Source organism: Podarcis bocagei, assembly GCF_964188305.1.
Source record: "Podarcis bocagei genome assembly, chromosome: 1".
NCBI lineage: Eukaryota > Metazoa > Chordata > Lepidosauria > Squamata > Lacertidae > Podarcis > Podarcis bocagei.
In genome coordinates this window covers 54562278-54576040 of record NC_138125.1, presented here as the reverse complement: position 1 = coordinate 54576040, position 13763 = coordinate 54562278, and the positions used below count along the sequence as shown (strand labels likewise).

At 46.3% G+C, this 13763-nt stretch overlaps 1 protein-coding gene across 1 annotated transcript in view; it reads left to right on the top strand.

Annotated features, from left to right (window-relative positions):
- Positions 1-5247: 5247 nt before the first annotated feature.
- The window catches only part of CD82 (CD82 molecule), a 65918-nt gene continuing 57402 nt past the window's right edge, over positions 5248-13763 (top strand). Inside the window, exon 1 of the mRNA XM_081166514.1 lies at positions 5248-5405. The gene's annotated coding sequence lies outside the window, so the exon portion shown is untranslated. The remainder of the gene's footprint in view (positions 5406-13763) is intronic.

Here is a 13763-nt window from a genome sequence, read left to right as displayed (position 1 = left end):
ATGTACATGTCCTAAGGCTTTTGAAATTTCTGCGGCAAGTATTAATGCACTAGTTTACACCCAAAAGTTTACCACACATCCAGTTGGCTCTGTATATTTAATGCAAAATGTGTGGTGGAAATCAAATATGAAATGCATTTGAAGGCTTAAAATATTTTATGCAAATATTTAGCTACAAGCCTCAGCAAAGGACAAATCCCACATACATTAAACACCAAGCACTTTTTATTACTACCACACCAATGCCAAGCACGTTTGTTTACAAGGGGAAGGTTTCCAGTCTGCAAAATCTTTGTCTTTCATGTTAAAAAGCGACGTTGTTATTAATCCTGACACGTTCTGAACGTTCACCTTAAGGGAATTCTCACAAGTTCAAGTGAGGACGTAAACCCTTTTTCATGATTGCAGCGTTTCAAACTGCCACAGGTAGGAGATTAGATAGGGTATTTAAAGGAGGTAGGGGATAACTTTACCAAAGAGATGATCAGTGTCTTCAGTCTATGACAGATCCTCCTCTGCCAGTCTGCACACTTCAGGGCAGATTCTCCCAACTACCTGTATAAAGGCCACTGCTTTTCCCCAGTACTCATAGTCCAGAGAGGGCCCAGACATTCTGGATACAGATTGCCTCAGGGACAGGGCCAGCCCACCAGGATGCAGCCAGGATCTGGGGAGGTGGGGTTGGGGGGGTGGGCAGGACACCCACCTGTCATCATTCTCTGTCTGGCTCTTGTCTAGCAGATATGAAATGTCTCAACAGTTGTTTTAGATTACTTTCTTTCGACAGAAAAACCTGTCAAAATCTTTCTATGATTTCCACTTTTAATTATTTTTATTTATTTACTTGATTGGGGAGGGGGCAGCTGCCCCACGTCCACCCCTCTGGCTACTCCCATGAAGCCCACCCATCAGATAAGGTGAGGCGATCACCTCAGGTGTCAGGATCCTCAGTAGATCCCAATGTAGATCTTTTTTGTGATGTAGATCTTCACTCACCCGCCTCTTCTGTCATGGGGAATGTGGCACCATTTTGTGGTTCGCCTCAAGTGCCAAAATGTATTGGACCAGCCGTGCTCATGGATACAAATAGAAAGGGGAAGAGCCTTATAGGAATTTGCATCTCTCTAAGCCAGACTTTCTGAGTGGGCTGGGACCCACCAGTAGGCCTTGGAATACTGTAGTTTAAAATGATGTCTGGAAAGTTACATTGTATGTATCCCTATCCTGTTTGTGTTTACTTGGGAAGTAAAGTTCTATTAGTCTTCAGCAGATCCTCTTCTTCCCCAGTAAGTGTGTACAGGATTCTGTCTTTATTGTCCCTCTCTGTGAAAACGATCTCTGGATCCTTATGATTTACTCTGTAGTAATTCCTTTCAGGAAAATAAACCTACTTTGGAATAAGAGATTCAAGGGCCAATGCCTTAACACCACAAGCATTAAGCAGTTTTGGAGTGAGAGAAGACCAAGAGGCAACACTTAACAATGGCTTTAAAGCAGGAAATGGAATATAAGTATTACAGCCAAATAAGGAGGGAAGATGGAAAATAAAGATTTGTGTTTGAATTTGGCAAAAACATTAAGTTTGGCTTTATATCCTCTCCAAACAACTGGTTTAACTCAACTGTTTCCTCGATCTTTTTATGAGACATCCCAGACACGTATTATTAGCATTCCTGTTATAAATTTTAATAAGCAATTGACGTCCTAATAATAACCCCAGTTATATCAAAGGAGAAAGTTATGCACGCATTAACTTCTCTTATATTGCATTGGATTTAAAAACACTTAAGCATTGCTGAATTGTACCAAGTTTCTGTTTGGCTGCAATAGCCAAATCATTTTTACTCCAGCAGAGGGTAAGGCTTAATTAAATCTGCTTAGAGGCAAGTTCTATAGTGGAGTTAAACTCTCAGGTAGGCATTGTAATCTTGCAATCGGATCCGCATGATTTTTTATTCAAATTTATTTCTATTGATTTCAATGGAGCACACCCCCTGATAAGTATGCGTAGGATCGCAGCCTTAAAAATACTGGAACAATTCTGGAGTAAATGAGTTAGATCCCTAGCTCTTATTAGAAGAAGGGTAGCAAAGAGTCTGCAGATAAAGCAGAAAAACTAGCCCATTTTAGCAGTTTCCCTCTGTTTATTAGTAGGCACAACAGGAACACAACAGGAAGTGAAGAAAGTAATTAAGTAATCTTACAAACCCAAGCATTTAATCATTATAATAAACACTCAATTAATGACAGTTATATTCAGGGCATCTTTTCAGCTGGAACTCGCCATTCAAAGAGAAAGAGTTCATAATGTTCATAGTGAGTTACAGCACCTCATTTTCTAGAAAAATAGCACTGGTTAAAAGAGGTTACCATGGCCAGGTGTGCAGAAACATTTAGGCACACAGGTTTTGCTCTTCAACAAACAAACATTCAATTCCAACATATTTCTTCCAAGCAAATTACCCTCAATCTGAGGAATGTGCTTTGCACATCAAGCTTTAGAGCTGGAACACGCAAATTGCCTATGCCTAGAGGAAACTAAGAATACTCCCACAGCTACTGCAAAGCCATCCTTTGGGAGAAAGAAGCTTGGGGAGAACATGGGTTGTATCCAGTGCTGCATGAGCAGAGTACTGTTCATACAATGGGAGCTTTCCCTTCCTCTCCCTGGGTGCCCCCCAAATATGCTCCAAGTCCCCCCCCCTCAATCCTCTAGGGCAGATTTTGAGGGTGTTCAAGGGAGATTCTGTTCCCAGCCACTGCACTCATCAGCAGGAAGTGCTCATGTTCCTTCTGTTCTGCCACCACCCCCTTCCAGCACCCAAAACTGTGCACGTGTCAGCAGTCCTGATCCCATGCAAGTGGGGAGTTGCCTGTACTGCTATTTATCCAATGATCCCAGGGCAGGGTACAACATTAAGAACATAGTTTATGGAGCATAATATTAATAAATGCAATACAGAGCACAATAATAGTCAGCATAATTATAAAATAATCACATTTAACAGGCCATAGATTATTTAATGGCTGAAGGCCTGGGTAATGAGGAATGTTTTTGGCACCTAAAGATATGTAACGATGGTGGCAGGCAAGCCTCTCTGGGGACAGCATTACACAAGCGGGGGCCACATAAAAGGCCCGTTCTCGTATTGTCCCTCTCCAAGCCTCTCAAGGAGTGAAGACACAAAGAGCGGCCTCAGATGCTGATCACAGGGTCCAGTTTGGTTCTTAGTGGGGAGGTGGTCCTTAAGTTACTGAGGTCCTGAGCCATGTAAGGCTTTATAGGTCAACACCAGCACTATTGAATTGGGTATGAAAACTAACTAGCAACCAGGATTAAACCAAGAAGAAACCTTGGTTAGAGCTTGTGGTTTGTTGGGAGCAAAACGAAGAGCCAGGATTTAAACACAATGTTAAACCAAACCCTGGCTTAGCCTCTAGTTGCACAGCAGGGGAGAAGAGCAGTGACTATAATCTGGGAACTAGCACATTAGGCTTTTTGCACCACGTGATCATTGACTTCTATGAACTAGTGCTGGGCCACAGTATGTGCAGACCGTCCAAGTGTCCCTATTTTCCATGGACACCCCTGATTTACAGAAGCCGTCCCAGTTTCTGATTTGATCCCGGAATGCCCCACCTTTCCTTAGGATGTCCCTATATTCATTGGAGAAATGTTGGAGGGTATGGAGTTATCCAACCCCAGAGCCATCTGGAGGCAATCCTGTAAAGGGAAGTATTTTCAATGTTTTATTCGGTTATTATATATTTTGGAAGCTGCCCAGAGTGGCTGGGGCAACCCAGTAAGATGTGTGGAGTATAAATAGTAAAATTATCATTATGGAATGGGACGTCCCTATTTTCATCAGGCAAATGTTGGAGGGTATGTATGTGTCCCAGCAACGTTCACAAACCTTGTTGGGGTGGGGGCTGGGAGACACACCAAAAATTGAATTCATTTTGGAGTGTGAGGGGTGTTCATTCTAAGAACGTTGTGGGAGTGGAGGCCTTGCCACTGAGTGTGAGGTGATAAAGGATGGTTCTTTTTTCTCACAGCCCACTGAGGGCCAGATTCCACTCAGGGGTTGTTCACATGCTGATCCCAAATGCACAGATCATCCCCAATATGGGTTTGTTTGTTTGTTTGAACATGTTCCACTGCTGCTGTTTGAGGATTCGTTCTCTCTTTACTTTCCTTAATTTTGCTTTTCGTTTCTGCGAAAAGCTTGCTGTTGGTTCCCCGCCTCCGGCGCTGACTTTGCACTTCTCCTTGTACAGGACTGATGTTTGATGCGCTCCAATTCTCACAAGATGCTGTTTCTTTGTGGGTTGGATGCTGCTGGGGCTGGGGTGTGTGTCTCTTTCTGATTTGCTGACCCCCCCACCCCTAAATTCTGCTGCAGATGGACTGGGGTTTTTTTTGGGGGGGGGGGAGTTCCTTCCGATGTGTCTTGGGTGCCACTTGGCTTTCCTCGCTTATTTTCCTTTCCGTTGACGCGGAGATGTGGGTGATTTTGGCTTTTTCCACTGCTGCCTCTGCTGGTCTCCACTGTCCCTCGCCCACTCATTTTCTTTCCTGCATGTGCGTGTGGGGAGTTCTCCTCGCTTCCCGCATCTCGTGCTCCCTGCCTGAGCTTGCCCCGAGGCTTCTTTGTGCTGCTTGCTTTTCACCTTCTGCGACGAGGAGCAAGCTTGCAGGTAATCGCCCTGTGTCTTGAGGAACACCCCGATACTAGATCCTGGCTTTCCTTCCGCGTGCTTATTATGCGCTCCTTTGTTCTCACCCTCCTTGTGCTCAGCTCTGACTAGTCAGCACTTTCCCAGAAAGGTGCACTTGGCAACCCTGCGGCAGGAATCGGGGAGCCTGGCCTCCTCTGCATGGCACGGTGCCACCCTTGCTCTCAAGGCTCCGCGCAGGCCCCTCCAGCCTCGCTCTCACCGAGGCTGCAGAAGCACATTCCCGGAGAGGTGCACTTGGCAGCCTTCCCTGTGCAAAGGCAATTGGGCAGCCTGAGCCAGTGCTGCTGGCATGCTGCTCTCAGTCCGCATCCAGCCAGCCCACCCCCCAACTCCCCAGCCTTCCTGCCACAGGAGGTTGCAGAAAGCCCGGGAAGCCCAGGGTGAAAGGAGAATTCCCTTCCTCGCAGGATGGGCGGTGCTGCTGCTTTTGCCTGCTTCCCTCGGGCGAGCAGAGGGTTAAGCGTGCGAGGCGTCTCTGGGCTGCCCCAGGGGGTTGGCCGTTGCCGCCGCCGCCGCCGTTGACTCCTCCTGATCAGGAGGACTGGAAGCAGCTGGGGCGGAGAAGAGAAGCCAAGTCTCGCCGAAGCCACATCGCCTTGCATTTTCCGCGGCACGCGAGGCTGGGCAGGCGCTGCGCGTCGCTTGTTGTGCGTCTCCTGTTGCAGGTAATAGGGATTCGGTTCCTGCCTGCCGGTTCTTTACGACCAGATTGCAGGAGTATGTGAGAGGGGTGTGCGCGCGTGCGGGGGGGGGGGTGCTCTGCGGTGGGTATCTAACGCGCTACATTGAGGAGCGAGGCGGGGGAGGGTCGTTGCTCCCTCCATTATTAGGTCGAGGAAACGTCTTTTCCCCCCTCTTCCGGATCTTTTGCTTGTTGGGGATACTTCTCCTTAGTGTTATTCCCTTCCTTCCCCCCGCCACCGTCCTCTCGAAATATTAGTTTTTGGACACGGCGATCCCACTGGGTTGATCGCCCCTCTGGGGTTCCCACGTGACGGGGTTTCTTCCCGCGTCGAGTTGTTATTAAGGGTTGATCCACTTTGTGTGGGCACCTGAGAATAAGGTTGGCGCTATTGTTTCGGGCGGGGGGGAAGAGGGGCCACGTCGTCACAGCGGAGAGCCAGTTTTGAGAAGTGATATTAAAACAGGAGTCGTCCGCCTATACGATCGCTTCATTCCCCCCCCCCTCAAGTCTCCTTTGCCTTCCTCCCCTTAATTCTACGCTAATGATTAATCTTTTGTGTTCCATTTCCTGTTGGCAGTGGTAGGTTTGCTGGGGGCATAAAGCAGTGGGAGGGGAAAGCTCTGGGTTGTGGGTAGATTTACTACTGATTTCTGGCAGAGTTCCTGCTCCTTTGAACGGCAGGTAGAAGTTCAATAGGAGAAGACTTCCTCCTTTCACCGAGGCAGTGCTGGGAAATGTTTCCCTTGAGAGTGAAAGGGACTTTCCACCTCAAGGCTGTGTTTTTTTGTCTAAAGCCAGCTGGTTTCAGAGCAGACAGCACCTATCTGGAATCAAGGTTCAGAGTCTTCCGCCCACATGAAGCCAGGCTGAGTTTCTTTTCAGTCCTACAGTCCCTTTCTTGATCTGGAGTCTCATTCTGTCTGAAGTTGCCCTGTTAATCTGGAAGATTGAGAAGGTGGCATGTCCAGCTGTTAGAAAGCACCTCTTGCTGCATGGCATACCCCAAAATGTTGTGTTTTAGCTAGGAGGCAGAAGTTCAATATATGGCCATACTCCTGAGATGAGTGAAAAGACACCAGCTTGATGTGAGATGCGAGCAGCAGTGACGCAGCTGTGTGTCAGGCAGGTGGTGTCCTTGGACCGCAGAGTGGAAGAGCAAGCTGTGGGCATGGAGTATGACTGGGGTGACAGCTGGCTTCATGGAAACTTTTGAGTTGGGTTTTTTTTTTTTTTTTTTGCAAGGGAAGTGATCTCAAAAATAGTCACTTTGGGGATTCATTGATAGAGGCTGGAGAGCAAAAGTTGACAAATCAGACTGTCTTGGAAGCAGTCAGAGCACCCCTTTTGCAAAGGCTGCCAGCATGTGGCACTTAAGATGGACAGAGCTGCTGGTTTTGGGTGGACACAGTGATGGATTGTGTTATCTGTAAAACAATACCTTGGTCATCTATAGGCTCCCTTGAGAGCAAGCTCCTGTGGCAGTTGTGCTTAGCTTGGGTTTGTGTGTGTGTGTGCCATTTGTGTTTGGAGGGATGTGTGTGCAGGCATGACTCACCCAAGGAACTTGGGGTTTCTCGGAGTGTAATCAGAAACGTGTATTGTAAATAGAGGTGAACTGTTGAGAAGCCTTTCTGGTGTCGACTGCAGCTGTTGCATTCCAATGCACTGCCAAGTCTTTAGCACAGAGCTGTATTCTGGGCATGTCAGCTCTGCTGTGTTGCCATTTTATCGGAGAAGGAGAGAGCTTCTGAGCCCCTCTGCTGCCAGGATGTGATCTTGACTTACAGTGGTGCCCCGCAAGACGAATGCCTCACAAGACGGAAAACCTGCTAGACGAAAGGGTTTTCCGTTTTTGAGCTGCTTCGCAAGACGAATTTCCCTATGGGCTTGCTTCGCAAGACGAAAACATCTTGCGAGTGTTCCAATTTCCCCCCGCTTCCCCCCCTTTTTCTAAGCCGCTAAGCCGCTAAGCCTTTAATAGCCGCTAATCTGCTAAACTGCTAATAGCGCTAAACCGCTAATAGCGCTAATCCGCTAAGCCGCTAATAGGGTTGCTTCGCAAGACGAAAAAACCGCTAGACGAAGAGACTCGCGGAATGGATTATTTTCGTCTTGCGAGGCACCACTGTATTGTGTTCTACAGCGGAGGATGTCAAAGTGACTGTGCTTTGGATGGATCTGGCCAAAGTAATTGACCTGTCGGTTGGATGTTCAAGCATGATTTGCAAACATCACCCTTCCAGTTCCTTCTGAGATGGTACCATGTGTGCTGTACCATGTGTGTGGGAACTGGGACATAGTGGTACTAGCATACTTGAGCAAATTCTTGGGCAGGGCTGGGGAAGACTATGGGCTAATCTTGCCCTGCCAGGGTCTGGTAAGGGCAGGGCTTCAATGGGTAGCTTGAAATGGGCTCCCAATTGTTCCTTTGTTGGGGCAAGGAATGCTCTTGCTTCCCCTTCAGAAGAAGAAGAAGAAGAAGAGTTTGGATTTGATATCCCGCCTTTCACTCCCTTTAAGGAGTCTCAAAGCGGCTAACATTCTCCTTTCCCTTCCTCCCCCACAACAAACACTCTGTGAGGTGAGTGGGGCTGAGAGACTTCACAGAAGTGTGACTAGCCCAAAGTCACCCAGCAGTTGCACGTGGAGGAGCAGAGACGAGAACCCACTGATGGCCAGGAGGAGTGTGCCTTGCTGAAGGAGGAGGAAGCAGTTTTCCTTGAATGGAGACTGCTTCTCCCTCTCTGTGCTGCTCTTTGAAGCGGCCCCTTTCAACTTCCAAAACCAGGAGTCGAAAGGAGCAGTTTGCATAGGACCCAGCTTGGCACACACAGCCAAAGAAAGCAGCTCATTTTGGAAGCGGTTGCATTTTGGAAGGACCGACTGTGCATGGGACTCCTCCTGCTGGTCCATCCAAAAGGAATTTAAAAAAAAAATCCCAGAGGCTGAAACAGGAGCAGGGGCTGCGTGGGTGTCTGAAAGCCCATTGCAAACCACAAAATGCTTTCAAACAGCCTTGGAAGTCCTAACAATTGGGGCTTCAAAGTGCAGCATCACCTGATGTCATAGTGATGTCAGGTGATTGACAGGTGTGCAACCTGGCCACCTGACACATTTGGCCTACATAGCAGTGGGGAGACAGCAGAAAATGTTCCTGGGACCCTGCCCCTGTTCTATAAGAGCTTCACATGGATTTAGGATAGCAAATGATTTTTCCGTCAAGAAGACAGATGTTTTTGAATGCTGGTTAATAATATAAGGTGGTTGCTTGCACAAGGAAATTTCTGAAGTGCAGTATGCCTCATCCCATCCTGGTCTCTGCTTGAGGCACACAGCAGTCTTGATGGGGCATGAATGTGATGAGAATACTTGGGCATGGAAGTCTGTCTCTTGTATGAGAGGAAACATCTCCATATAAACTAATTTTCCTAAAGGCATCTGGCTGGTCAAAGGATGCTGGACTAGATGGGCCTTTGGCCTGATCCGGCAGGGCTCCTCCTCTTCAGTTCAGGTCCCTTGAAGTCCGCTGAACATCTTACTTCCTTGCTCGGCTACATACATTCTCCTAATATGCGGGATCATGTGTTTTTGGCTTTTTAAATTTCCCCAGCCCTTGTACATACCAGGTTTTATCTTTCTCTTCCAGTGAACCCATGCCTTTCATTTGTGGCTGTACTCAAATCTCCATATGTTTTTTACTTGCTATGCTCTGGTGCCAGGGAGTGAATTATCTCCTATGAATGTAGTGGTGGCTTGAACTGGATGATGATGAATCTTCTCTGCCTCTCATATGGTTGCTCTTGTCGTCTTGGGTGCTTCTTGGCTGAGAGGTCCAGCGTGCCACGGAAGCATAAAGCTGAAGTGGAAACTTCAGGAACTAATGGCTGGCTGCGCTGTTTTATGGACAGACTTGGGCACTGGCCAGTGCTGTATACTTCCAAGGAAAGTAACTGCTGCATGTACATCACGCAAGGCAGAACTGTACTATAAAAGCACATGCAAGGCTTCCAGACCACAGAAACTGTTACTAGATGCTGCCTGGTGAACCTGCTGTTTCAGGTGGCCTGCATGGGGGCTCCTGGTTTTTGATGGCATGCAGGACTTTGCATTAGCAAGAGGGGTACTACATGAATAAGCACTCCTCCTTTACTCAAGCATTCCTATTGAGATACTCAGTTATTTTGGAAACACCCCACACTCCTGTGCATACTAGTGTCAATATTTCCAGTTTGCACTGAAATAAATGGAAATGTGTTTCCTGCAATGCATGTGTCAAATAAAAGTTATAGTATTTGCTGTAATCTTACTGAGGAGGAGCTCCAGACATCTGCACTGAATACAGTGTACCTAAACTGGATACACATGCACAGTGCTTAAATTCCTTCATTCTCTTACAGCAGAATATATTACTCCTAAATGGAGGAATTGGAGTTGCACTCTGCAGCATTTTGAACTCCAAAGCTGCTGCATTTATTAAAAAAAAAACAAAAAAACTGGAAGTAGCACAAAAGTGAAAAATAACGCTGCAGTGTCTTTACTGATATTAAATGTAGCCTCAAACTGGTCCAGTGTCCAAATGCAAGAGAGATCCCAAGTGACTTAATCTGCAGTTTGTTTAAGCCCATCTGTTTTTGAGTAAAGAGATCCTTAGCACTTCTGCAGTGCTGTATGCTATCAAATGGAAAGCGAGTTCTCTCCAGTTCTGCTTCCCCCCATTGCAGCAGCCTGGATCTCTATGCAGGCACAGATTTGTCTGCGATGTACACTTGGCCAGAGAAGGGAGGGAATAATAAACTGCCTAACTTCAAGAGCTCACATTAACATGAAGGTAGCTGAGAGATCCTGGAAAGTTTTTATATTCGTCTACTGTGTACTTTACCTTTATGCCTATTGTATGTAAGGAAATCTAGGGGGGAGGAGAGGGGGTCTGCATACCTCAAAAGGGTTTGAGATCTCACAACATTGCTTATGAACAATGGTGAGCTAAATTACCTGCATGAGAAATTGTGTGAACAAGTCCTTGGTAGATTTGGCACAGGTCCTAACTGCTGCCAAGTATTAGGTCTTTACAAAGCTTCAAAGTCCCAGCTGAACCCCTGGCATCCTTCTTGGTCGATTCAGCACAGTGATTGGCATTCTGATTCCAAGAGTGAGCAAGGCTGCTGCCTGTGGCCTCAATTCCTCCCTATGTATTGTTGAAAGATTCATGGACCTTATTATATCATCTTTACCTTCTTTAGCGTGCCCTGTCCCTTCTTCCAGTCAAGGGATCCTGGAAAAGAAACGGTGAAGTATCGCGATGGAGAGGTTCTGTTTAATGTTCATTCTCTTCCAGTAGGTGTTGCTTTAAATAGAATAAGAATTCTCTCATCTTTTACCAGCTGGGGTAAGCTGGTTAAAAAAAGAAAAGAAAAGATTTGTACTGTAGGAGGTGACAAGTGAAGAACCACAGGACTGTTGTGCAGCGCAGTATTAGATTATGATGCCCAACTGGACCTTGTCAGTGGGGGAAAAAACTGCTCATGCCTCTTTCCCCAGCATGGCGCCCTTGATGTTGTACTAAAAGTTCCACCAATTTTTCCATTGTCCATGCTAGCTTGGACTAATTGAAGTTCAAAGCATCTAGAGGACATCAGGCTGGGGAAGGTTTGCCTGCATTGCATTAGCAGCGTTCCACAGAAGAATAGTTAAATGTTTCCTCAAACTGTGTGTGTTCTTTGCCTCTCCCATTCCTGTGTTTCAAGGATGGTAAAGGTCTAACTTCCACTACATGGAAAAACTGTCCTGGGAATGAAGCGAGAGATCATCTCGGCCCCTTTAGGGTCAGAGCTCAAGCTGACTTTGGCTGTTCCCCTGACTATTGTGTGCTGAGCTCTCTGAAGGCCAGCCAAGGCCGTACCTAATAAAATCTATAAACATTTCCTGTGTATGCAGTTCTCTGGCTTAAATGAGGACTGGGGTGGGGACATTTTATTTTGAGCAAGGTGGTTGTTGTGTAGATCTGGAAGAAGCTTTAGCTTAATCCCTTGGGCCTTACCCCTAGAGATGCAAAGGCCCTCCATATCTTTACCCATCCCATACTAAAATGATTTCTAAGCACTTGTCCCTTTCGTTGCATACCACCTGTTTAAAGGTAAATTGTGACCAGCTTGGAGCAGGGACCAGTCTTCTTGCTTACACACAAAGAATTAATTTGGAACCTGTCTTATTTCAATAATAATAAATCATACTTTGAGCCAGCCTTTCCCAACCTTCCAGATGTTGTTGGACTACAACTTCCATCAGCCCTAGTACTGCCTACATGGACTAGCAGTGGCTCTCTAAGTTTTCAGAAAGGGGGCGTTTCCAACCCTACCTGGAAATGTCAAGGCTTAATCCCAGCTCCTTCCGCGCACATGGCGTGTACTCTGCCACTGAGCTACAGCCCTTTCCCATTGAGTTTAAAGCCTTAGCTTGCAGTAGTTCTTCAGGCTTGTGTCATTCCTATCACTTGCTTCCTGGCCTGTTTTCAACAGGAGCTGCTGGGGAGTAAACTGAGGACTACTTGCATGTATGACTGTTTAATGCCTGCTTGTAGTCTCCTATCAACATTTTGTAAAACAGCTTAGCAGTCTTGTGGTTGGTTGTAGCCATTCCTATAATATGCTTCAAGAAAACTCAACCCTTATTTGAAACACCATGTAAACTGCAAATGGTTGAAGTTGTGGAGTTATCATTCAGCTTTTGCAGAGCCAGGATTAGCATACATACATACAAAGGAGCAAGGAAGGAGATGAGATATAGCATGACCCGGGGGTGCCAGTTTGAATAAAATATTGTTGGGTGGCCAGGTAAGCCCCATCATACATAATTGATCGTATGACCACAGCGCACACACGCCATTTGAATGGCAATGCCCACTAGCTTTGAGGGGGCCTGAACCCCTCAAATATTTTATTGGGGCCGAAGTGACCTTGGCCCCATGGAGTTGGTTCCTATGGCACGCCCCATTCACATGTGTCTACAAGGCAATGTGGAAAGGTGTTGAAGTCTGCAGGAACAGTGTCCTGATCTCACCATTTGTTTACAAGAACTTGCACTGGCTGGTCCTAAACCTGCCCGTCAACCTGGTGCCCTCCACATGTTTTGGACCCTTAACTCTCACCAGTACCATCCAGCATGACTACTGGTCAGGGATGGTGGGAGTTGTGTCTTTCAGATGTTTTGGTTACCATGCTGGCTGAAATACGTTTACGCAGGAGTGTGCTATCTGGGCCTGTATTCTGAAATTTAACATCTCCAAGCCCTTCCATACCCATCTCTTCCTTGTTCTAGCCTTAAGCCTAACCACTCATGGGAAGGCGAAGTGAATTCAGAAGTCTGTCCACTTCCCACCTGCAAAATTTTTGAGTTTTTGTGGCTATAGAACTTAAATGGAAATACAGTGGTACCTTGGGTTAAGTACTTAATTTGTTCCGGAGGGCCGTTCTTAACCTGAAACTGTTCTTAACCTGAAGCACCACTTAGCTAATAGGGCCTCCTGCTGCCGCCGTGCTGCTGCTGTGCGATTTCTGTTCTCATCCTGAAGCAAAGTTCTTAACCCAAGGTACTATTTCTGGGTTAGCGGAGTCTGTAACCTGAAGCGTATGTAACCTGAAGCATATGTAACCTGAAGCGTATGTAACCCGAGGTACCACTGTACAAGTGTTCAGAACTGTGTTAAGAAGTTGGATTACTTCAGAATTCAGCAATGCTAACTTAAGACCAAAACACCTACTGAATAAATTGTAAAGAGAAGAATGCAATAGATCACAAGAGACGCATCAACAGATGAAGGATTTGCCCATGGATGATGAGAAACACCTGTGCATAATCTGCATGTGCTCATTTAGGAATCTTGGGTTGTTTTCTTTGTCCATAATTACTAGTATGATAGTTGGGGCTGTGGGCAAAATAGTGTTAAAGTCCTGTTATGGAAAGCTTCAGCACTTGCCGCGTGCAGGAAAGGGAGCTTCATATGGCAATAATTAAAAGATGCATGTGTGAAAGACAGTTGGCTGTGCAAAACTTCCCTCTTCCCCTGCAGGGGAACAGTAAGGAACTATTTTAGCCTCCGCTAATTGTCTAATAACTCCCAGATCTTTGGCTAGCTTGTAAATATTTTCCAAATGAGAGTTAAAGCAGCAGCAGTGAGGAACTGTAGTGAGCTATGTTGCTAATGTTGATTTTAGCAGAGACACTTAAGTCAGACAACATTGTGAGACAACTCAGATGTCTCAAGGTAGGGTCACCACTATAATTATTAAATTCCAGATTTTGCACCCCTCCCCTCCAAAACAGAGGAGTTGGGTGCAGAAGA